A 24,781-nucleotide genomic window follows, 5' to 3' on the forward strand; every position below is an offset into this window, starting at 1 on the left:
GCGAAGCTGCCCGCGGCCTCTGCGGCGCCGGTTCGATCCCCAGCTGCTCCCCGGCCACCGGAGGAGGGTCCCACATGGCGCGCAGACCTCTCCTGCCGCCCGCTGCTCCCCTCAGCAGTGTACTTCGGTCCTTCTGCCTGCTCTGCTCCCCGCTCTGGCTCTGGTGAATTCTCTCGCCCTCCCGCGCTTCTGACTGTACCCAGTGCATGTATAAACAAAAACAAAACAAAGAAACCAGCAAACAAATAAATAAAGCATGCCTCTATAAAAAAAAAAAAAAAAAATGTTCATTACCAGTATTATTACTAGTAGTAATTATCCATATATGATGAATTACATGTTTGTGTCCCTCCAAATTCATATTTTGAATGTCTAACCCCCAGTGAGATGGTATTAGCAGGTGGGGTCTTTGGGAGGTCAAGAAGGTAGAATCCTCCTAATGGGGTTAGTGACCTTAGAAGAAAAAACATGGGTGTCCTTGCTCCCTCTCTCTCTGTTTTCCATCTGATGAGGATACAAGAAAAAGATAATCACCTGTAAACCAGAAAGCAGGACCTCATAAGGTACTGGATCTGCCAGCACACTGATTACAGGCTCCTAGCCTCTAGAACTTTGAGAAATATAGTGCTATTGTTCAAGCCCAGTGTATGGTAAATGCCATAAATATAGTAGCCAACCTTACAAATACACTAGGTTATTAGTGTTATATAGCCATGGAATCAGAGCCATTGGGGGACAGATGCCAATGTACTTTGAGATGAACAATGCAAATATGTTTACGTAATATCAAAACAGTTCTTTAAATACAACCCTCAGATGCCTTCCATTTTTATATGTCTAGAAAATTTCTGAATGAAAAGATAAAAGACGTTCAAATAAAACTGAGAGCTATAACTGAGTTTTGTTATTTACATATTCTGGTGTCTACCAAGTCATTATTGGACAAAGTGAAGAGGACCAAATCAAGGTCATTAACTAGGATTCCTCCTATCTCATTTTGACAAAGAACCATAGACAGCCTATAAACACACTTGATTTTCAAACATGCTTTATGAATGTCACCTACTCACTGCTGAGCATCAAAGTGACAGATGAGGGCAATCACACTGAGATGAGGTTAAGAGCTATCACTAAAACAGTAATCTCAACCCAAATGCATACTGTGAATTTCAGGTGAGTTGAAGACACTTAGAACTAGAATGGATTCTGACAGCCAACCCCCTCAGTTCTTAAATCCCTTCTACAACAAAACTGTCAAGTTACCTGCCTAGAAAGTTAAGAAGTTACTGAGGAGTAGGCTGCAAACAGCAAGAATAACAAGCAGGAAAACTTGCAAGATCTCCTGAATGACAGGTTTCTTCCAGGAGACAGCTGCAGGACTTCAAGAGTTTTGTAAATTTAGACACAGCATCAGGAAGAGTAGCAACAACTGAGAGAATGTAACCTAGTTTTAAATTCCAGCTCCAGATCTACAGTCAAATTCCAATGGTCAGTCTTACAACCATAAGGGCCTTTTTCTGACCCTTTGATTTCTCGAGATTCCATAAACTGTAAGACTGACCCTTGAAAGCAGACCATAAGTCTGAGATACTCAGGAAGGGTGGGGAAGGAGGAGAGGGAGGGAGAAATAAAGAAGGAATGGGGAGAAGAGGAGAGCATGCTGGGGTGTAGTGGGGACTTGGACACTTTGGTAGTGGGAGAACTATGGTGACTGCACCTTAGGGGAGAAATCCTATATTGTGAAAAAATAAAAAGTATGTTTAAAAAATAAAAATAATTTAAAAATAAAAATAAAATATAATATTGTTTTCCATGAAATAAGGAAATAAATTCCAGCTCCACTCTTTAACTTAGCTGGGTGACCTAAACTCTCTAAACTCTACTTTCTTTATCTATTAGATGAGGTTATTGAGAGTCTAATGTCATAGTGTTTTGTGAGGATTAACAGGAATATGCTAATACTCCTTGTAAAACATTTAGTCCCATACCTGTCAAATAGGAAGTGTCCATTAAATGCTAGCTATTGTTATTATGTTTAATAGTAGAAATGACCCTGATCAAAGACAAACGTTCATTGAATATATGAGTCTTGAGCATAAACTGAACTCTTCATGTCACAATTGCAGATTTTTACTCTGTCAAATAGTTCTACCTTTGTACAAGTGAAACCATTGAGATTAACAGAAAGCTAGAAGTGACATATGGCTTCTAGAGTTCAAGAGAGTGTTCAGTGTTCCCAGATGAGCTGAAATGGAAATCTACCCTGTCTCCTCCCAGGATTCCCACAGGACCTCTGCAGACTGACAGTTACAGTAAAGAATTTTTTTTAAATCATCTACTTATCTGGGAAGAAGATGCATGTAAGAGACTAATAAGGCAGCCTACATGACTTGGGAAATATAAATCAAAGCTGGTATGTTTGTTTATGGCATTTGGAAACAGTGGTTTCAGTTGCTCTGGAGAAACACTTACTTTTAACCTACTTTTCCCACTCCAGATCTGCCCCTGCACATAAATCTATACAGTCTTATAAAATCTCAAATCTGAAAAGTATCTTAGAAAATTTCTGGTTGAGTTTCTTTATATTATAGATGAGGGAGCTGAGGCATGAAGCAATGAACCAGGTTGTCCATTTCATTTATTAGAAAGGAGGAAAGTGAAGCACATGAAGAATAATTTTAAACAAGGTACAGAAAGACTGTTTTACTAGTTATTAATATCTACTATCACTGACTCTTATTAGTGCTCTAACTACAAGATAAAACCTAATTCCTAACTATCAAGAGCAATTTAAAGACAAACTATACTGAAATGATGGCCACTTTGTTGACCATTAGTGACCAGATGTTAATTAAACATGTCCCTCAGGCTAATGCAGAGTTCATAATTCAAAACCTTTGGCAAAAGACCAATTAACATGCTAACACACCTTCTTACATTTTTAGCTGCTTTTCAATTAGTTACTATCTATAAACTGAGCCACTGAAAGGGAGTTTTTCTAAGTGATTAGCACCCTGGAAATCATAGGCTGATTGCTGATTAACATGCTTTGGTTTTGGCAATTAGCATTTTTCATTTTAGCAAATGGGTTCAGTTGGTAGCTTTGGGTCATGGAAACTCAAGCTTACTCAATGGCCATCACTATTTTGAGAAAATGTAATTATGACATAGAGATATGAGAACTTTATTCACTTGACAAAACATTTGTATCAGTTCTGAAATACTTTCTGGGGACAACTGCAGAGATTTGAATATAAATGTATATTGGTGATATTACTGAATTACTTTTGATTATTTTAGTTGTAACAATGGCATTATGTATGTAGGACAGATACTGAAGCATTTAGGTATTATGTCTGCAAATTAGAAATAACAATTTTGGCAAAATGTTGAAAATATTTTTACCATTATTAACAAAGATCAATACTACAAATATTCATTTCCAGAAAAAACTATATGTCTATAGTTTCAAAACACCATCTATAAGTGTACTAATATATATAATAAACAGTATTTGAATTAATTGCATTCCTTTCATTTGTAAATATTTTCTCTTTCCCCACATTGTTAAGAATTGGGGTTTAAAATTTAAAAAATTTTAAATTCCAAACATGTTTTAATGACTTCTACATCTTGGTAAAAATTATCTGTTGTACTGTAGAGATATTCAAAAGTGACTAAAACTATTTAAGATATTTAAGAGTCCCCATAATCAATATTCATATACTTGGTCATGTGCCCCACTTTTCAGCTGCCTCAGAAATCCCACTGATACAGATATAAATGCTTTTAAGATATCTACCCACTATCCAGCTTAGCCACTCATATCACCTCTTAAGTTTTTCCTTCAGATCACCTTCATTTTATTTGTTGTTAGTCACTCAAAATCAGACAACATTCTTGAAAATGTATTTTCATATATCCATAAACATAGTTAACTTTATAGTCTAATCTAAATTTCATTTTAAAATCATAATTAACTGGTTTCAACATAGTAGTTCAACTAATAGTAGCAGTGAATCTGCCGTGGAAAATTTAATGTAGATCATCAGTCAACCATGCAAATAAATTAAATCCCACAAATCCATAAAAACCCTAAGGAGTTACTATCAAATTTGTCAAGTTTTTGTATATTTTTTTCTGATGATGTTAAAGATGTAATCTTAAGCTAAAGACAACCACTGAATAATGATTAGAGTAGTAAACATTCATTGAGACACCAGAACAGCATGGCTGACATTTACACGCACAGTATAAATCCTGCTAATGCCTTGCTCTTGATAAGACAAGCACGAAGCTACATCAGCATGAAACAATGTTGGAGCTGTTTGAGAAACAGTCCATTTTTCATTTAATAGCAAATAAGCAGACTTCTTGGAGGAATAAATGTCAATAAATAAAATGTAAAATGTCACATTATATATTCACACACATATTTGATGACACTTTTTTCATTTATGCTTTCATGAAGAAAAATAAATTTCCAGTTTACAGGAAAAGATTGAGAGATACATTGTCCAATAATAAAGTATTAAATTTAACAATAATATATTTATAATTGCCTCCATAAAATCAGAAATGTAAATGTTTATCAAGGTTCAACTCCAAAACCTTCACTGTAACAAAAATCTTGATGTAAGTAATGTTGAAATCTGTAACACACACACACATACACTATTTGAACCTGACTAACATCTTCAGCTCATTTTAAATAGCATTGATGTGCCCAGAACCTTCCCCCAAATAGACTGGTTGACAGGGGAAGCAAAAATCTAGAATTCTAACACTATCATTGCAACACGTTAACTAAGTGAATACTAAAAAAGAAAAGTGGGCCCTTCCTTGTGGCACAGGCGGTTTAGCACAGCACTGTGAAGCAGTCTGCAGCCTCTGCAGCACGTGTTCAATCCCGGCTGGCTATCGACAATCCCACATGACGCAGCAAACCTCTCCTGTCTCACCCACTGCTCCCCTCAGCAGTTTATTTCAGTCAGTCTGCCTGTTCTGTCCCCATTCTGTCTCTGGTAAATCCTCTCACTCTCCGACATATCTGGCCTGTTCCCCGGTTCTTGTATACATGAATAAATAAATCTTTAAAGAAAAAAAGAAAAGTCTGGGAAGGTCCAAATTCAAATCATACCTGACCTAATAAAATAATGTTTGACTCAAATAAGAAAAATGTGATACATCTTTTTTCCTTTGACATTCATGCAAATCTACTTTTCTGAGAAAATTAAGACTTCTTTTAGCATAGGAAATGAGCTAGAAGGGATCAGGGTATTCAGGATGGAGAGAGAACTATATGGAAAAAAAACTAGAAATGGAGTACAAAAACTGGTGGAATCATGAAAATTTTGACTCAGTGATTTTTGACATTTAACCCCCTTTTTTTCCACAAAATGATTGCAAAGATTCATTTGTTGGATAGGATTTGTAACTCCTGATTTTTTGTAGATAGTTTCTTTTCCTTCTCCTTGCAGGCCTTCTTTAAAATAAAAGCAACCTTCAAGTTTAAGATAAAATTTGTCATATTAAATACTAATTTATTAGATGGTTATAAAATTGCAGTACCATCAACCCTAGCAATAATGAATCCCATGGTCTCTTGATTTCATAAGGAACCAGACATATCAGAAAAAAATGAAGAAACATAATCAAATGTCATTGTTAATGATATTCAATTATTCCACCTGTGACCTGAGCTATTATAGCTATCACCTTATAATTGCAACTCATCCTTTGGGAAAGCCAACTTCAAACATTATCATAGCTTAAAGGTCACTTGGAAAGTAAGCAATTATAACAAAATTTTATGATAGTTATGGAAATGAATTCATCTTTTATACCTGGTCCCAGATGATATTTGTTCTTTAAAGAATAAATCCTAGGATAGGAGTTAAATATACTGTATTAAGAGTGAGCTTTCTATCCCTCACACATTTTTCAAAAAAAAATTAAGAGCAAATTTTCCTTACTTAATTCTCTTTCCAAGCAACATTTTTTCTTCCCAAAACAGCAGCTGCCGTGTCACGGGACCCACTATGTATTTGTAGAAATGAAGTCAGCTTCCTTCTCCACTTCTTGCTCCACCAGCCATCACATCCTGTCCCCATGGACTTAGTGTTTTTGTGCTCTCAGCCCTTCTGTTCACCTCTAATAATAAGGGAGGAGAAAGAGCAGTGAGTAGAAAACAGTCCCTGTTCTTTGTCCACCTCAACAAAAGAAATTCCCTGGTCTTTTTGTATTAGCCTAAATCCAAGCTGGAAATTTAAAAAGAAACAAAGCTTTAAAATAAACTCTACTATTTAATCATCTATAGATCCATGTAAGAACTACCATTTGTTAAGAGCATTCTCTGTGCCAAGTACTGGGTTAGGCACTTCACACATATTTCATTAGGTCATCTGCTTCTTTCTTTCTCTTGGTTTGATTTTCACATACAAAAAAAAAAAATCCCTTAAAGTGGACTTACACTGAAGAATTGATAAGAGAAATATTAGGCTATAGTCCAATATTAAATATTAGGCACTAAGAATTCAAATGGGAGAAGCAGTAGAAATAATAGGAGCCAGACTCCCTGAGCTTTCTCTGGGTCCCAGATTAAGGCACAGAATAAAAAGAATAATAACTCTTGCCATGGTGATAAAGCTAAAGTCTAAAACAAATTGCCAGTCAGAGGAGGGAAAGCAACTGGTTTGGCAGTTAACAGATGGTGGGCTATGAAACCCATATAACAGAGGAGAGTAAACTAAAGTAGCTCTTGAATTTAACACTTATCATCCATTATTATAGAGAAATATTTATTTCATAAGGCTTAAAGACAAAGGAATTAAAAAAGTAAAGAACGATGATGAGGATAAAAGCAAAAAAGAAGAGGTGAGATGAAAAAAGGAAGTGGGAGCACATAGGAGGGGTCAGATTTGCTCTGAGTCCACCAAGCTATGACCAGCTGAAGTTTTTATCTGCTTCTTCCAACTAGCTTAATTGTTTTTCCCAACAGATCAACTGAATTTAGCAATTGTTTTATTACATGGATAATGAAAAAATGACTGTTAGATGAGATCAGAATTTGTTACCTCTGTTTTTAGAAAAGAAGCACTGGCACTGCTTTTTCTTAGTTTATTTTCTTTAAGAAAGTGTAAAGCTAATTATAGCAACTGGATACAGATAAAAATCAGAATATTGATGAAAAAGTATGTATACCCTTTTATGCATTCAAAATATAGGCAAACAATTCTATGTTGCTTATAAATTCATGTAAGTGTATATAAAAGTGTTCCGATACACTGGAGTCATACTGTTGCCTTCAAACATTAACTCGCTTATTAGACTATGTTTGTGTAGCAAATAATTATTCAAGTTTAGCAGTGAATACATTGCTGGAACTGGGGCTTGGAGAAGGAGGTAATTTATCATTCAAGTTGGTCCTCACACAATATTTACAGAGTTTATCAATAGATAAGCACTTTTCCTTTGTATGTTTTCTTATAAATATGTTTCACTATTATCTCTTCCTTTTTTTCCCATTTCATGTTCTTATTTTACCCCCGTCTATGAATAATCACAGAATTAGTTTCATCATAGGGCCTCCCCGGTGGCACAGCGGTTGAGCGCTGGGTTGCAAAGCTGCCCGCAGCCTCTGCAACTCCAGTTCAATCCCCCGCCACCAGGCGAGGGTCCCACATGGCGCGCAGACCTCTCCTGTGGCCCGCTGCTTCCCTCAGCAGTGTACTTTGTCAGTCTGCCTGTTCTGCTCTCCGCTATGGCTCTGGTGAATTCTCTCACCCTCCCTGCTTCTGACTGTACCCCAGTGCTTGTATAAATAAATAAATCTTTAAAAAAAGAAGAAAAGAAAAGAAAATGGTGTTAGCATAAATTCTTTATTAAAATAAGAATTAGTTTCATCATAGGATTAGGGAAAAATAAGCTGAGCTTTCAGGAAAAATGGTCTCTTTTTTTTAATCTCCCTTCCCACAGTTTAGCTAAGTCAGACAGACAGATATTACTCCATGTCAGGTGATATTAATTTTGCAATGAGTATCAGGTAACATTAATAGATGTTAGTTTATATACCACTTACCTATTTCTAATATCTATAACTAAAGTTCTTAATGTAAGCCTAATTAAAAGTCTCTTTATCAAACAGTTGTTGCATCAAATTTTACCTGATTATAAAATATCTGCAGAACATTCTTAGGCACAAATAGCAGTGAGGACATAGTGTTTGATACCCTTGATTGACCAGACTCTGACTAAACAAAAAAAAAGAAAGCAAATGTCAAATGTCAAATTTTGACAAATGTCAAAATTTTGTGTCTTAATATATTGGAATAAGGGTGAATTTCCAATTTCACTGGATAAATTAATCAAAACATGCAGATTCACCTGAGTGGTTACACATAGCCTGAATTCAGCACCCATTCTGTGATGGAGCAAAAGGCTGTGAATTTTTTAAACTGCTCTGCCATAGTGTCCTCACACGTCTCAGAGCACCTCTCATTGTCATCAGGATACATCAAAGAAAGTACAGTGACTCCATAAATGAGAATAGCCATTAATGTGAACTATTTCAGAGAACAATGCCTTGAAAAAAGAACCTTGAATTATACACAGCCTCACACTCAGTTCTACCCCTGGACCACAAGGGAAGATGGATATTCCTTGGTCAGACGAACAGTTTATGAGGTTTGGCACTATATAAAGAGACATCTTCGGGGTCTTGTACATGTGCATTGTAAAACCTTGAGATATTTTATGCTACAACATACATATTTAATGTGATAATAAAAAAGCTTATTTGTTCCCAAGTCTCCTTTACCCTTGCTTCTATAACCCAACAATTTCACGCTATTGGCTACATTTTCAAAACTTCCATTATTCACAGCTGCAAAGAGAACATGGCCAACTTCCACAGATATATAAATCAGATTTGAGCAGCAAATGACACATTCAGGATGAGTAATATATCCATGTGGAAGCACAAGTGGCTCATTGAAGAAACTTTGTATTTTTAAGGCCCCATGGATTACTTTGGTTGCAAAATTGTTTCTATGACAAACATTATCTTTATTCTTTTTTGCTTCCAAAAATAGTTAAACTACAAATCAAAAATTACTTTGTACACTAACCACAACATAGGAACTTGAACTTTATTAATAAAAGATATAAATAGTACTAAGCTACTAAAGCAAATTCATAAAATGTTTAAAAATCAGATCTTCACGTGAAAATTCACTTAAATGACAACAAATGGCAATTTATTGCACAGTAGGCTACTTAATGACTTGCAAGTTCATCTTCATATCTGTTACTTGCAGCAGAGTTAGTAGTCAGCAGAAACTACTGCTATAAATAATATTGGAGGATTAGTGAAGGAAGTTCTAAAGAAACGAGAGCCACTGATGAATTTTCTGGACCTGAAGATTGAAATGTAAGTACTGAATTGAATATTAAGCAACACATTGACAGTAAAAAAAAAAAACAAAACCTCACCCAAATGAATCTGTGCTTAATATTATCCCAAAGGTAGTCCAAAGTGTTATCTAAAAATAAGTTTTCCTAAGTTGCCATGTTATGTGAATCACTTAAGATATATTACATAATCAGAAAAGATAAGGGAGTCTGTGTTGTTTGCACTTTGGGGAAAAATGCTTCAAATATGGTTAGAGTAATTGGCTTAATCAAAACATTTATCCACTTTAGTCATCGGCCACCTCCATAACCCAAAAGATATGAGGATTTCAATCTAATTTGATAATTACTAGTCTAATCCACACAGCAAATCAAAATTTACAACTCAAACCCTTAGGCTAATTTTTACTATATTAATCATATAAAGATAGCAAATACAGTTCTAATTCATAAACTATGGAAAGCACAATTTTATTCTGCTATGTGTTCTTAATATAGTTCTTTTATTTACGAAAACAAATAAATTAACTTTTATTAATGTTCAGTTCACTTTCTAGAGAAAATTCTATCTAATTGGATGTCACAATTTTGCTGGAATTTATTCAGGTGAAATGTTACAAATTAATCTCACTTTTGCCATTTAATAGACAGGCATTAAATGATGTTACCAGAGTACAAGAACTTTTAAATTGAAAGAAAGAAATTAGTTATACTAATTACCCATTCGTGATAAACTTCAGGGGTTACTATCTTTTGTGGCCTGACATGATTGTTCACTGCAGGATGACAGAAATGGCTGCTTGCTTTAAAAATATCCTTTACTTGAAGCTCACCATCACTTCATTCCACTTACTGATGATTTCTATTTAACTGTATTTTTGTTTGTTTTACATTATAATCTGATAGCCAAAAGGCATTATAGGAAGTAACTTCTGTGATTTTTTCTCTTGTATCTTCTTTTTAATTGCAGTTGCTTAAGCAAGACTCCCAATGAAAGAAAAGGAAATTAATTTTGTTGTTCATAGGAAAATTCAACGGAAGAACAAGTTTTCACACATTTTGTAGGGCAGGGTGTATGGGAGAGACACAGGTCTCCTCAACTCATTAGTCATTTTCTTACCCTCACTCGTGAGCAAGCATTGTGGACAAGTCCAATGAATCACAGATATTTGTTTTGAAGGTTCTGATATAAGGTGACATTATTCCAAATGCCTTATAAATGCTTCTTGAGAAAGCAACAGTCCTGAAAAGACAATGCAGAGATAATGGAAAAATACATTCACTGTGAATCTCTTTTATAGATTCTGATCATGTACATATGTGTACAGTATATAGTTATTCAAGATTATTGTTTTGTGAATATGGAGGTGAGAATCATGCCCAATAAACTTAGGTACTTTGCTGCTGTTACAATGGTTTTTAAAATATGTATTTCAACACTTTAGGACTTCAGAAAATATTCCACTCTGCTAGATGTCCTGCTAGGTATTCATTCACTGACTCCACATGCAATTATTAAGTATATTTTCAGTATGGAAAGAGATAAGAATTTAATATGGAAAAGAATATGCAAGAAATTATCACAGCAATGTGATAAAGTCCACGTTAATTCTATGGGACTGCAGAAAAATAAGTCTTTAAATTTCAAGGAAGTGTTACATTTAAGCTGGTCTTTAAAGATAAGTAAAAGTTGCCAGGAAAGAAAAGAAGAGGGAAGTGCGAGGGATAGAGGAGAAAAAGAACATTTCACACAGGGAAAAAAATATTCTGAAGGTACAGCAACAAGAAGAAAATATGTCACCAACTTCCTGGAAGAACTTTGGTGATTGGGTTGACTGGAGCAAAAGGGAATAGCACATTTTCACTATACTGATAACTTTTAGTGAAGAGAGCAGATTGGCCATCTCTCCCTGATTCTTTATTTTAAAATAACATGGGAACTACTGCTGAGAAGAAATAATTTAAGAAAATTTCCTAGAAATGGAGAAAGAACTGAGACTGTAGATCAAAAAGAGCACACCGCATTCCAGGAAATTTTGAAACAAAGCACTTAACTTTTAACCTAGTCTGATTAAGCTTTGAATTTCCAATGCAAAATCTTCAGAATTCATCAAATAATAAAGGATGTGGATCATCTTCACAGGGAAAAAAATGCCAGATTGTTGCTGGAACATTAAGTGACAGAAGATAAGAAGCACCATGTATAATTTCAATAAGAAAGTATAACCCCAACATGTAACACAAATAATACAGTAATCATGAGCACTTCCTTAAAAATTTGCCTGTGAAATTCAACTAATTAGGAGATGGATAGATAAAAAATATCTTCATAATAAAGAAGCTGTACATAATGAAAAGACTGATTCTGATATTGAATCAACTCAAATATAAAACTAATCCTAAATAACTGTGGAAAGTGTATTGATTCCACGCTCAAGCAATATAAGTAACAAAATTCAGGAGAGGAGTGGCAGAAATTATTACAGCGCTAATTTTTTCATCTTCCAAAGCATAAAATCAAAATATAAAGTTTTTAAAATTAATTCCATTCTCATCACTCTTTGAAAATTCTTTTTTTCATCCTTAGAGAGATTATTTAAGAAATATGTGTTAAAGAAATACGTATCTTTGAACTGCAACAATTGATTTCACACAGTTATTTTTCCACCTTTAAATTCAAGCAAAATTAACAAAGTGCCACTCATTTGAAATTATCATCAATCATATAGCTCCATTTTTAAAAAGGTACTTTACTTTTCTCTCTTTTATCCTTCCATTTTTCTTCATGGAAGATATGTAGACTAATGTTTACTAATTGGAAATGTCATGGAGATGTGATTTAGGTTTCGTTTCTTTCCAGAATTGATTTTCATAATGCATTGTTTATCACTTTTACAAAAATTAAAATTAATGCCAAGATATTAGCAGTGGTTAATTCTGAGTATATTTCATTTAAAAACAAATCTTTAGGGCCTCCCCGGTGGCGCAGTGGTTGAGCTCTGGGTTGCAAAGCTGCCCGCGGCCTCTGCAGCGCTGGTTCAATCCCCGGCTGCTCCCTGGCCACCAGAGGAGGGTCCCACATGGCGCACAGAACTCTCCTGCCGCCTGCTGCTCCCCTCAGCAGTGTACTTCGGTCCTTCTGCCTGCTCTGCTCCCCACTCTGGCTCTGGTGAATTCTCTCACCCTCCCGCGCTTCTGACTGTACCCAGTGCATGTATAAACAAAACAAACAAACAAACAAACAAACAAATAAATAAATAAAAACATAAAAAAATAAAATTAAAATTTAAAAAAATCTTTATTGCATAGCTGTGTGTAGTAAGTACTGTCCCAGGTGCTGAACACAGCAGCAGCAAAGAGAAGAAAGTCCATAGTTTCTTTGAAGGTGAGAACAGACAAAAAATACATTGAAAGTAAATGTACTATTTCAGAAAGTGATAAGATGGACTATGAAGAAAAAAATGTCAGACTACGATGATGATACAGCCCAGTTTGCCAGGACCAGTCTTAGTTTATGATTTTTGTTCCAACTTCCTATCTGATTGGGGATCCTCTCCACTCTCAAAAGTATTCAGATTTGGATGACAAATTACATGTTTACCCCAGGTAATGGTGATATGAAATATTTTTGGGTGGGAGTCAGAAAAGATAGCCAAATAAGTATTTATGAAAAGGTAACATTTGAGCAGAGACTTAAAGGTAGGGAGGCAGAAGTCATGGAGACATCTAAGGAAAGAAATATTCTAGGGAAAAAAACAGCAACAAGGACAAAGGCTTTAAAGCATGTCATGGTTGGCCTTTTCCAAAATTATGAAGAAAGTCCAGAGAGTGGAGATAGGAGGTAGGAGGCCAGAGCATTTAGGAAAGGAGTTTAGAGAGTGCAGGAGAACCATCAATGGCCCTGTAGGTCATTGCATGTCATTTAACTAAATGAGGTAAGAAACTAAGAGATTTTTTACCAAGCAATGATTTGAACTGATTTAAAATTTTAAAAATTCTGACTTCTATGCAAAGTCTAGACTATAGAGAAGTAGGAATAGGAATAGAGTGCATAAGAAGAATACTCGTATAATCCAGGTGATAGGTGATAAGATCAGGGTGATAGTGGTGGATGTGATAAGAATGGTAACAAGATAGGATGGATGATTGTTATCTTTCTTCCTTGTACTTTCTTGTGTTTTGTAATTTAACAAAACATTTTTAAATAAATAACGTATGGGGGCAATCTAACAAAATAATGGCCATATGAAGGAAATGAAAGATGGACAGTCCTTTAAAATGATTCTAAGTTTTTCACTTGATCAGCAAGTATCATGCCGCCATTAAACAAAATAGATAATAGTTATCAACCCTTGGGTATTAGATCATTGAATCAAGTGCCAATGAAATAGAACTAACCAGGCAATGCTTAAATACATATGGATTTAAGAAAGCTATATGGGCCTGGTACAGAGTTTGGAAATTTTCAACACAAAAGTTATCACTTAAGAGCCTCCCTGGTGGTCTAGGGGTTAAGTCTCAGTGCTATCACCACTAAAGGCTGAGTTCTATCCCAGCCAGGGAGCAAACCCACATATCGTGCAGTAGACCCCTCCTGTCTCACCCACTGCTCTCCTTAGCAATGTATTCTAATAAGCCAAACTGTTCTGCCCTCTGCTTTCTCTCTCATGAGTCCTCTTAACCCCCACACCTCTAGCCTACACTCTAGACCTAATACATAAATTTTTTTAAAAAGTTATAATTTAAGCCAGGGGGGCGGAGCAACATGGCGGCGAGGAGACGCTGCGAGTAAGATCTCCCATTAAAAAAAGTTAATAGGGAGGAAAAGCGGCAGGTCCCAGTGAGAACCGGGACACGGAAGATAAACGGGTGACGCCAGCAAACTACCCGAAGAAGAAAGTGGCCATAAAAGAGGACCAGAAGGGAGGGAAGCGCAGAACCCTGCTCCCCTCCCCCGCCCACAGAGGCGGCACTCTCCCACCGCAGAGAGGAGGAAAACAACAAACCAAAACGACCAACAAGAAGAAACTACGCAGCAAGCGGGACTGGGAGTGGAAAGGAACTATTGAAGCCACCACACCCCGTAAACGGGAGCTGTGGAGAACCCTGCAGGATCCGCCACGGAGGTGAGCTCCGGGCGCCATTAAAGAGAGACCCCGCCCCCAGGAGGAGACCAGCACGAGCACACAGCCCCAGGCCTCCTGGTAAGCCAGCACGGAAAAGCGGCGCGCTGGAAAAGCAGGCGCGGAGCGCGGTCAGGATTGCGCGGAAAAGCGGCGCACTGGAAAACCAAGTGTGGATCGGAATCGGGATCGCGCGTGGAAAAGCAGTGCAGTTGAAAAGCAAACGCGGATCCAGATTGCAGCTGCCCAGGTCCCTGCACCTGCGACCTAGACTTGCGGGGAGACGCGCGGAGGCCCTCACTGAGTGAGCAGGAATCAGGCGCCCAGGCACGGGAGCGGGATTCAAAAGGCGCCATTCCCGCGCCACTGAACTGGGCTACAGCCTGAGTCCTGGAACTGAGGGCTTTGGAACTGACACCCGGGACACGAAATTAGGGGCGTGGGTTCCCCACGACGGTGGGGCACAAGGCAGACACAGCACCCCAAAGCCGTTGAGGTTTACCCTACAATTCCCACTCTATTCCCTGTCCCACGGGGTGGAAAATCAGCTCCCCAAGGGCTCCAGGAGAGATCTCTGGCACCACCTAGCGACTTGAAGCCAGCAGAGGCGCCTAGAGGAGCCAGTGGCCAGCTGGGGAGTTAGCCCACGCCGGGACCCTTCCGACCAGTAGTCTGAGCCCACAAGGGGAGCGAGCACCCACAGCCGGGGCAGACCAGGCGCGCAGAAGAGTGTGCCTGAGACCGGACGTGCAGGGAGTGTGTCCCACATCACCATCTTAGAACAGGGACATTTCTTCAGTAAAGACTACCTGCAGAAGGCTTCCTCAGGAGCCAGAGGTGAGCGGGGGAAGTTCGCCCACGCCAGACCCCATCTGGCCTGCAGTCCAAGCCCAGAGGGGGAGCAGGAACCCACCGCTGGGGCAGACCAGGCGCACAAGGGAGTGTGTCCCCACATCGGCATTTTAGAACAGGGACCTTTCTCCAGTAAAGATTGCTTGAAACTGACAGATGACTCCTGGAGGAACCAGAGGAGAGCAGAGAAGCTCACCCAAGATGCCGACAAGTCCCAACTACACAGTGTCCCAACGCATACGGCAAATTAGAAAACAGACAGTAGGGAGGAGAAGAACCACACGCAACCTAGCAACTCCCCAGGGAAAAAGCACACCACAAAAAGAAAAGCAGCCCCCAGATTGCAACGACAGTAACTTGGAAGAACTTCTGAGCCTTCCAGAAAGAGAAATTAAAATTGCCGTGATTAAAAAACTGACAGAAGTCATAAAGGAAAACGATAAGGGAAAAATAATCAACGATCAGAAGAATGCAATTGAGTCCCTAGAGAGGGAAAACAATGGTCAGAAGAATGAAATTGAGTCCCTAAAGAGGGAAGTAAAAGAAATGCAGGAGATCAAAGAATTAATGGAAGAACTAAAGAATTCTGGGAAAAGCAATGAAAGCAGAATAGATGAAATGGAAGAACGAATAAGTAATCTTGAAGACACAGAAATAAAAAGAAACAAAACAGAAAAGGAAAGAGAAGTACGAAGGAAAAAGAACGAAGAAAGACTTCGGGAACTATCTGACTCCATGAGGAAAGGAAATATAAGAGTTATAGGAATACCAGAAGGAGAGGAGAGAGATGTAGGAACAGAGAAAATATTCAAAGAGATAATTGAAGAGAACTTCCCAAATGTGAAGGAGCTGAAAATTGATATACAAGAAGCAAGAAGAACACCAAACTTCCACGACGAAAGGAAAAATACAGCAAGACACATAATAGTAAAGCTCCCAAGAATCCAGGACAAGGAAAAAATAATGAAGCTGGCAAGAGGGAAGAAACAGATAACATTCAAAGGAAAGCCAATCAGGCTGACATCAGACTTCTCCGAAGAAACACTACGGGCAAGGAGAGAGTGGAGGGACATAGTCAACAGACTCCAAGAAAACAGATGCCAACCAAGAATTCTCTATCCCGCAAATCTCTCCTTCCTCTTTGAAGAAAGAATATGGACCTTCCCAGACAAACAGAAACTCCGGAATTTCATTACAAATAAACCCTCACTCCAAAAAATACTACAAGGAGTCCTAAAGTCAGAACCTCAGAGGGACGAATAACAATGAAAGAAGGCCAAAAAAAAAAAAAGTTATTAAAAGAATAAATAAATAAAATCAAAGGAAAGACAAACACAATGGCAAATACAGATGCTAACATATCAATATTAACTCTAAATGTAAATGGACTAAACTCTTCAATAAAAAGACACAGAGTTGCAGCCTGGATTAAGAAACAAAACCCAACCTTTTGCTGTCTCCAGGAAACACATTTAGCTACAAAAGATAAAAATAGGCTCAAAGTTAAAGGATTGAAAACAATCCTACAAGCAAATGGACCAAAAAAGAAAGCAGGAACAGCTATACTTATATCAGATAAAACAGATTTCAAACTCAAAAAGATAAAAAGAGACCCCAATGGTCACTACATTATGATCAAGGGGACAATACTTCAAGAAGAAATAACACTCATTAACATATACTCACCAAACGAAGGAGCACCAAAATATATCAGACAACTGTTGTCCTCTCTGAAAACAGACATCAGAGAAAACATACATAGTGGGAGACTTCAACACACCAATATCAACAATGGATAGATCAGCAAGACAAAAAAATAAGTAAAGAAACCAAAGCTCTAAATAAGGACCTAGAGCAATTGGGCTTAACAGACATCTATAGAACACTAAACCCCAAAAAAACGGAGTACACATTTTTCTCAAGCGCACACGGATCATTCTCCAGGATCGATCACATACTGGGGCACAAGACAAACATCAACAGATACACCAAGATTGAAATCATATCAACCATCTTTTCTGACCATGAAGGCATCAAACTAGAAATAAACCATAAAAAGAAGGCAAGGAACTTTCCTACCTCATGGAGATTAAAAACCACACTACTGGAAGACCAGTGGACTAATGAGGAGATCAAAGAAGAAATTAAAAAATTCTTTGAATTGAACGACAAGGAGGACACCAATATCCTAAATGTATGGGATGCAGCAAAAGCAGTAATAAGAGGAAAATACATAGCAATAGAAGCTCACATCAAGAAATAAGAAAGAACTCAAAGAAACAACCTAATCTCGAAGCTCAAAGATCTAGAAAAAGAACAACAAAAAAACCCAAAACCTGTAGAAGAAAAGAAATAATAAAAACAAAAGCAGAAATAAATGAAATTGAAACTAAAAAAACAATCCAAAAGATCAATGAAACCAAGAGCTGGTTCTTTGAAAAAATCAATAAAATAGACAAACCCCTAGCCAGGCTCACAAAGGAAAAAAGGGAGAAAGCACAAATAAACAGGATCATCAATGAAAGAGGAGAAATCACAACGGACACAGCAGAAATCAAAAGAATAATCAGTAACTACTATGAACAGTTATATGGAAACAAGTTCAACAATCTAGAGGAGATGGACAAATTCCTACAACTCTACAATCACCCAAAGCTAGATAAAGAAGAAATAGAACACCTAAACAGACCAATTACAAGCAGCGAAATTGAAATGGTAATCAAAAACCTCCCCCAAAACAAAAGCCCAGGACCTGATGGATTTACAAATGAATTCTACCAAACATTCAGAGACGAATTAGTGCCTATCCTTCACAAACTCTTCCAAAAAATTGAGAAGGAAGGGACAATACCAAACACGTTCTATGAAGCCAACATTACACTAATACCAAAACCGAACAAGGACAACACAAAAAAGGAAAACTACAGGCCAATCTCCCTAATGAACACTGATGCAAAAATCCTCAATAAAATTTTAGCTATCAGAATCCAACAAAGTATCCAAAAGATAATTCACCACGACCAAGTAGGATTCATTCCAGGGACACAAGGATGGTTTAACATCCGAAAATCAATCAACATTATCCAACACATCAACAAAAAGAAATATAAAAACCATATGATAATATCAATAGATGCTGAGAAAGCTTTCGACAAAGTGCAACACCCATTCATGATAAAAGCCCTTGAAATTCTTGGGATACAAGGAACATACCTCAACATCATAAAGGCCATCTATGACAAGCCAACAGCCAGTATCATTCTCAATGGTGAAAAGCTGAAAGCAATTCCATTAAGATCTGGAACAAGACAAGGATGTCCACTCTCACCACTGCTTTTCAATATAATACTGGAAGTCCTAGCCAGAGCAATAAGACAAGAGAAAGACATCCAAGGAATCCAAATAGGAAAAGAAGAAGTCAAACTATCACTATTTGCAGATGATATGATAATATACATAGAGAACCCCAAAAAGTCCACAGAAAAACTAATTCAACTCATCAATCAGTTCAGTAAAGTGGCAGGATACAAAATCAACACGCAAAAGTCAGTAGCCTTCCTATACACAAACAATAAATCTGAAGAAAAAGAAATCAAAAAAACCATCCCTTTTTTTATTGAAACAAAAAAAAAATCAAATATTTGGGAATAAATCTAACAAAAGAGGTAAAGGACCTATACAAAGAAAACTATAAAACACTGTTAAAAGAAATAGAAGAAGACACAAAGAAATGGAAAGACATCCCCTGCTCATGGATTGGAAGAAAAACATTATTAAAATGGCCATCCTTCCAAAAGCAATATACAGATTCAATGCTATTCCAATCAAAATTTCAATGTCATTCTTCAAAGAAATAGAACAATTATTGATGAAATTCATATGGAATCACAAAAAACCCCGAATAGCCAAAGCTCTCCTGAAAAAAAAAGAAGGGAATGGAGGCATCACACTCCCAGACTTCAAACTCTACTACAAAGCCATAATCATCAAAACTGCATGGTATTGGAACAAGAACAGACATACAGACCAATGGAATCGAATAGAAAATCCAGAAATAAACCCACAGATTTATGGTCAACTAATCTTTGACAAAGGAGGAAAGACTATGCATTGGAGCAAAGAAAGTTTGTTCAATAAATGGTGCTGGGAAAACTGGGTCGCTACATGCAAAAGAATGAAGCTTGACCACTACCTCACACCATATACAAAAATCAACTCAAAATGGATTAAAGAACTAGACATAAGACCTGAAACCATAAAATATATAGAAGGAAATATAGGCGAAACACTACGTGATCTGCACATCAAAGACATCTTTACAGACACATCACCCAAAGCAGTGATAGTGAAGGCAAAGATAAACAGCTGGGACTACATCAAATTAAAGAGCTTCTGCACAGCAAAAGAGACAATAACAAAAACAAAGAGAACCCCACCAACTGGGAGAACATTTTTGCACCCAACACTAATGATAAAGGACTGATCACAAAAATCTGCAAAGAGCTGATGAGACTCAACAACAACAAAGAAAATAATCCAGTCAAAAAATGGGCAGAAGAGCTAAAAAGAAACTTCTCTGAAGAGGAAATGAAAATGGCCAACAGGCATATGAAAAAATGTTCAACATCACTTGTCATCAGGGAAATGCAAATCAAAACTACCATGAGATACCATCTTACACCAGTGAGAATGGCACATATTAAAAAAACTAGCAACAACAAATGTTGGCGAGGGTGTGGAGAAAAAGGAACTCTTCTGCACTGTTGGTGGGAGTGCAAACTGGTCCAACCACTGTGGAAAGCTGTGTGGAGATTTCTGGACCTACTAAACATAGAGCTTCCATAGGATCCAGCAATTCCACTCCTAGGAATTTACCCAAAGGACACAGAAACATCAATTCCAAAGAACACCTGCACCCCTATGTTTATAGCAGCACTGTTTACAATAGCTAAGCTTTGGAAACAGCCCAAATGCCCAAAAATAGATGACTGGATCAAGAAGATGTGGTACATATATACCATGGAATATTACTCAGCATTCAAAAAAGATAAACACATGCAATTTGCAGCAACATGGATGGCACTGGAAGGGATCATGCTCAGCGAAATAAGCCAAAAAGAAAAAGAAAAATACCGGATGGTCTCACTCATAGCAGGAATCTAGAAAACTTAAATAAGGGACCAGGAAAACGAATAACTATAAGAAAGTGAAAATCAAAATCAACAAAAAACTACGAACCAGAGACACTTTTAAGGGGGCGGGGGTGGGAGGGGAGAGATTGGGGTCAGAATGGGGGGGCTGCAATTGTATGGGGAATATAAAAATAAAATTTATTATTGAAAAAAAAAAGTTATAATTTAAGCTGTATGGAAATTAATGAAGAAAATGCAGGCATGGAAAAAGAGGATGATGTCCTGTAAGGAAAGGAGCCTATGGATTTCACAAAACAGGAACATCTAGGAGGAAATGCTAGTATAAAGACCTACTGGGGAGTACCAAATTTCACATATGACTTCCATTATCAACTTCTCTGACTCCATATCCATTCAACCTTGAGAAAGAGGTATACCAATGTTTTTTAAGTTGTTAATTAAAATGAACCTTGTTGTTGCAAGTTCTGTTTCACTGTAAATTTGACAAAGAGATAAGCTATGACTGTATCTGTGATATGTAAGTATTTGTTTTATAATTTTCATAGTCCTCTTTATGTACTTACTATAAGTGTGTCCTTAAAAAAATGACTTCATGAATATTATAAACTATATCATAATACCTGCATTATAATATAATATGATCTTCCTAATAGCTATTAAGCTATCTCATCTTCCTTAATAAATATCCTTGCTTTAAACAGTGTCATCTTGAACTAATATGATTCAGATGAAGAAATACTATAGCTGTTCCACCTCTCCATCTATAAATGGAGAATAGAAGTCTATGAAACCTTACTGAGATTCTACCAATTCTACAATACATGGGCAAATTTACAATACATGGGCAAATTTCTACATTGTGGCTTTTGTTTTTCATGTGTAAAACTAAGTTTTTCAAATATACATTTTTTGCTACTGAAATTTCCCTGTATGTTGACTTTAATAGTAATGTAAAAACTCCTCTTTCCTAGCCAATCTATAAGTGGTGGGACATGACAAGAAAAAAGAATGCCCTGGCAAAGTACCTTATGACTTTCACTCATAAAATATATTTATGATGAAAAAAGGTGATAAAATAGGTAAGTACAAACTCTTCCCAGTTACTGATGTTATTCCATCCACACATCTGCAAAAACCTCAGCTCTCAACTATCTGCCCTCAGGAAGAAATCAGTAAGGCAAATTTTTCATTTTCCTAATTTCAAGGTGACTGAGGCCCTAGAGTCTCTTATAACTGCTGTTCATGGACATTTAGGATTTATACTCTTGGAGATATATACAATTCATACACTTTAACACTCAAATCAACCTTGAATGCCCTTCTATCCTTCTCAAGTAATAATGACACGATGATCAATTTTGTACATTTTCTCACTGGCATCTTACATGGGCTGTGAAAGTTTAATAGGGTTCTATTTCTGAAAATTATGCTATGTTGCTTTAGCTCTTCTGATACCCAAGGATTTGGAAAGGAGAACCTTTCATTCTGTTGCTTAGGGAGATATTTACAGTGAAAAGTAATCTGAGTTCCTTGCCTAATCTAAAACGTTTTTTCAACATCTGCTTTGTTACAAACATCATTGCTTATTAGGTGTCCCAGAAACAATGCCTCGTCTTCTTAGATGGTGATTTCAAACTAGCCCATTTGTAAGCAAACATCCTTCACATGAAGACATTGTCTGTCAGCAAGTTTATCTCTTTGATCAAATGATACTGTCTTTACCTCGTGAAACAATGTGGCTTTTCCCAGCAGTGAAACTAATTCCTCCTGCTTGACATTTGTGTCAGCGGCTTTCTTCACTCAGAAAAATTAAACTTATTTGGCTAATAATTTATTAAAATAAATATTTGGCCATTTAAATGGTTAATAAATAAGGTAGGATTGCATACAGAGCATTGATAGTAAAATCAAATGCATGTGACTCTAAAGTATGATCTGCCAACAGTCAGTATCACTTGAGAACTTATTTGACATGTAAATTCTCATCCCTTTCCTAGATCTAGTGAAAATCTGGGGGTGTGAGGGGAGGCAGAAAATTGAGTTTAACAAGCCCTCCAGGTAATTCTGAAGTTAAAATTTGAGAAGCAATAAATATTAAACACACCTGGGACACTGCTTTTTGTTTTTTGTTTTCCAGTGAGAATGTGCAATGAAAGGAGGTGGATTATATCAGACTAATTAAATCAAAATCTCTCAATCTGGGACCTGGGCTTTGTTATGTTTCAAAAGCTCCCTGTTAATTCTAAAGCACATGCCAATTTGAGAGCCACTGCTCTAGAGACATCCTGTCTTAAATGGTGAAAACCTCTCTTGAACTTACATAAAACAATTTACAGGTTTTGCAATCTATTGGTTGTATTTATTTAGGTGCTTATTTTATCTACCTGATTAGCGTGAGGTGAAAGTTCAAGTATTATTCATATTTCATCCCCTGAATTGCTTAGTACATGGAATATGAGAACATATATCAATACCCCCATCACAAAGTAACAACTCATTTGATCCTCACTACAAACCTTTGAAATAAGCAGGTAATTATCACTTTTTTTTAATAGGGCTCACAGAGGGTAACTGGCTTATTTTCTCATAGCTAATTACAGCAAAAGCTGACTCACCAACCCAGATATATTCCCACATTCCAGTGTTTCTTCTGTTCAACTTCCATTTGGGATGTATTTTCCCTACAGCGAGTCTTCCCATCTTCGTTTAAACGATACTATCCTGCCCCATCTCCCCACCACCACCTCTGGGCCAGAACTTTTACCTTTCCAAAGGTGTCTGTTGGCTTCAAAGTTCTTAGTAGTTTTAGAAAGTTCCCGCTCTGTCCTCCCTGCAGAAATGTAAGGCTTCATTAATTTCAAGGTGCTGAAATGCTGAAGCTAGCAGACCACCATCTTCACTAAAGAAGTTCTGAAAAGGGGGGAAGTATGTAATCAGATGAGCATGTCTCTTAGCTCATTGTCCCTTACCAACAAGAAGTCTCGAAATAAAGGAAATCACCAAGTGAATGTGGTAGCACGTACTTTTTTTCTAAATGAATTTGCTATTCTTTCAATGATAGACCTCAGATGGCTCAATGTCTCCATGAAAACGTGGACCCAGTGAAGTTGTAGCCTCAATAGCATATAAATATATCCATATGCTGGCCGTGCACCATCTGTGAGAGGCCTGTAAATAATCCTTCTTTTCCTTCTAAATCCAAATGATTATATTGTACACAAGCCATATTTACAGATGGATCACTGAACACACTCTCATTAGAGATTTCTAAGTGTTATTTCCTTTTTCTAGCATATAAATGTTAAGTAGAATGTCCTCATTCCTGAGAATGTGTGTAGGCTATATAAAAATGTTTTAGGTTTTGATCTTAACTGTATTTTGGGGTGCATCTCCTGCCCTTGGAAAAAATCATCATGTGTCTTGATGATCAGTTATGCTAAGGAAGTTCACTGTTACCGCATATTTCATTTTTACTCCCAGAAGCTACACCATCCCAAAGATTTTGCAAATTTTATTTACTGTACTCCCATAATAAAATTCAAACCTAATAATCTGAATAGGGAATAAAGATAAAGAAATAGGATTATCTAGGATCGTACGCACATCTTTGATTCAGATGAGAAGGTCACATCACTATTCATGAGAGGAGGACCCCATGAACTTGTCTGTGAAGATGCTGTTATGCTGGGCTCTACTATGAAGTCTGCTGATGTCACATCATACCCCCTCCTAGGATCAGGAAGGTGCACGTCTTCTTCCTGTGGCAGCCAAAAGGAAAAAAAGCTGAGCTGGTAAGTAAGCAGAAAAGGACATGGCAGTAAAAATATAAGTCAAGATTTAAACATAAACCAGGAAGTTCTTAATAGAGTCACCTACACATAACATACACTGAGAAAAACTAAATGAAAACACTTCAACTTCATAAAGTTTAAAGGTTACAAATACAAGTTGTAAAATTAATGGCCAAAATTCTGATTGTGAATTCACTAATCTGTCTGTTCCTTGGTAATTTACTTTTCTGTGCCTCAATATCTCCATATTATCCCAGTGGGGATAATAATGGATCTTAAAACACAAGCTCTATTGGTAAGGAATTTAGAAAAATGGCTGCCATGGAGAACACTGAATATTTGCTATAATTACTATTACTCTTTGATGTCTCTTTTCATACTAAGAATTCCAATATAAAACATACAATAGGTGGGCCTCCCCGGTGGCGCAGCGGTTGAGCGCTGGGTTGCA

The 24,781-nt window shown here is 37.1% G+C and overlaps 1 long non-coding RNA gene across 1 annotated transcript; it reads right to left on the minus strand.

The window, feature by feature from the left end:
- Positions 1–5,988: 5,988 nt before the first annotated feature.
- On the minus strand, positions 5,989–24,174 carry LOC119238261 (uncharacterized). The gene is made up of 5 exons (XR_005123515.2): positions 24,143–24,174; positions 23,304–23,369; positions 10,532–10,654; positions 8,166–8,252; positions 5,989–6,153 (listed from the first exon to the last, which is right to left on the minus strand). It is a non-coding gene; the product is annotated as an uncharacterized LOC119238261 (long non-coding RNA).
- Positions 24,175–24,781: the final 607 nt, after the last annotated feature.

This window comes from Talpa occidentalis, unplaced genomic scaffold, assembly GCF_014898055.3.
Source record: "Talpa occidentalis isolate TD23 unplaced genomic scaffold, MPIMG_talOcc4v2.1 talOcc4.11, whole genome shotgun sequence".
Taxonomy (NCBI): domain Eukaryota; kingdom Metazoa; phylum Chordata; class Mammalia; order Eulipotyphla; family Talpidae; genus Talpa; species Talpa occidentalis.